The sequence below is a fragment of the Tribolium madens genome, unplaced genomic scaffold, assembly GCF_015345945.1.
Source record: "Tribolium madens isolate multiple individuals breed KSU strain unplaced genomic scaffold, Tmad_KSU_1.1 Scaffold_19;HRSCAF=116;Tcas5.2_LG9, whole genome shotgun sequence".
Classification (NCBI taxonomy): domain Eukaryota; kingdom Metazoa; phylum Arthropoda; class Insecta; order Coleoptera; family Tenebrionidae; genus Tribolium; species Tribolium madens.
The window spans coordinates 2214798-2216911 of record NW_025400983.1 but is presented as its reverse complement, the minus strand read 5'-3'; positions in this window follow the sequence as shown (position 1 = coordinate 2216911).

Here is a 2114-nt window from a genome sequence, read left to right as displayed (position 1 = left end):
TATTTTATATTTTTTAATTAAGATAAAATTCTAAAATTTTGCGACGTTATACATATAGTCATTACTTAGAAAACTACATCAGTATTAAAAATGTGGCAATATATTTTTCTTTAAATACAGTAAAATAAAAAAAGTTTTAACTTTCACATTTTATTTTGTTTTTTTTTTCATACAAAACGGAATCCAAATATAAAAAAAATCTAATCATTGCTTCACAATTCGTGTTTATTCATTTCCATCTTTATCTCGCCTCGTTACTCCAAATTACAGTCCCCAATTTCGTCCAAATAACACATCACACGTAAACATCCACCACGCCAATATCCCTTCGAAAATCCTTAATTGGACTTGTATACCTTGTTTAGCACACACTCATCGGTCCCGTTTGAAGTTTTGCAAGTCACCGGAGCCACTGTTACATGCATCATCATGATTAATTTATCCGCTAGTGAATTGTACTCTCTACTCTCATCCCCTCATCAACCACCCCCGCACAAAACGCCCTCTACTTTCTAATTACAATACGATACGATAAAGACCAACGGATCAAATTGTAATCATTAGCTTTCCATCGACGGCGCTCTTAATTTCATTAGCCATACTTCTCGGACAAATGGTAAAATTTTCGCGCAATTTGGACAGATTCGAAATCGAAAAATTAAAAACTTAATAATAATAATAACTTTATTTAACGGTAATATCCTTTACTTTAAGTAATAATAAAATTATAATAAAAAACAAGTAACATATAAACATAATTAAAGAATACAAAATGACTAACTCAAAGAAACTTTCAGAAAACGCTTAAAGCTATTAAAGGATTTAAAATTAAAAAAGTCCAACTTGACACTATACATGTTACAAATTCTTAAAAGATCATTTAGAGGAGAATTAAATAGGTAATTATTATGTGCGAACAAAATTTTGAATAATTGGTTTGAGAATGATGAATTTATTTTTAAAAAGGTAAGAAAAATCCCATCTAATAAAACCTACTTTACTGAATAACAAAACAATAATTTTAAATTAAAATATGGGTAGGTGTATGTGGAAAAATTCTTAATACAAAATCCATTAAAAGAAGATGATTCATTATTTGAAACTAAATTATTATACCTAATTTACTTTTTCAAAATATTGTAGTTTTTGAATTTTTGACGATAATTTGCAGTAAAAATTTTGTAATATTTTTTTATGATTAGACCATCTTGTGGTTTTTAAATTTTTAACAAGTTTTATTCGCTTAAAAATGTGTTTTTTTGTGATTTTTACGGCTGACCTTCAAAAAGTCTTGTAGTTTTTGAAATTTAGATAAACATTTTGTTTTTTTTTTTTTCAAAAAACGAAGAAAGTTCTATTTAGATGTAAACTTTAAAGTGTGTTTTTTGTGATTTTTGAGGATTACSTTCAGGAAGTCTTGTTAGTTTTTAAATTTTAGACAAAATCTTTGATTTCTTTCCAAAAATGACGAAAGTTCTATTTAGTTAAAAATGTATTTTTTGAGGCTTACCTTCGGAAAGTCTAGTTTTTCAATTTTGGTAAAAATTTGGGCGTTTTTTCGAAAAACGAAAAAAGTTTTATTCCGATGTAGACTTAAAAGTGTGTTGTTTGTGATTTTTGGGAAATACCTCAAGAAGTCTTGTAGTTTTTAAATTTTACACAAAAGTTTGTTTTTTTTCCAAAAATAAAAAATGTTCTATTCAGATGTAGACTTTAAAGTGTATTTTTTGTGATTTTAAAAGATTACCTCTAGAAAGTCTTGTAGTTTTTAGATTTTAGACAAAAATTTGCGTTCTTTTTTTTAAATAAAGAAACTTCTACTCATTTAAAAATGTGTTTTTTGTTATTTTTGAGGCTTGCCTTCAGAAAGTCTTGCAGTTAGTTTTTGAATTTTAGATAACAATTCAAGCTTTTTTTTGAAGAACAAAAATTTTTTTATTCAAATGTAGATTTAAAAGTGTAATTTTTGAGAATTTTTGGACAAAAATTTGGGTTTTTTCGGAAAACGGAAAAAGTTCTATTCAGATGTAGACTTAAAAGTGTGTTTTTGTAATTTTTAAGGATTATCTGCAGGAAGTCTGGTAGTTTTTGAATTTTTGACAAAAATTTGTTTT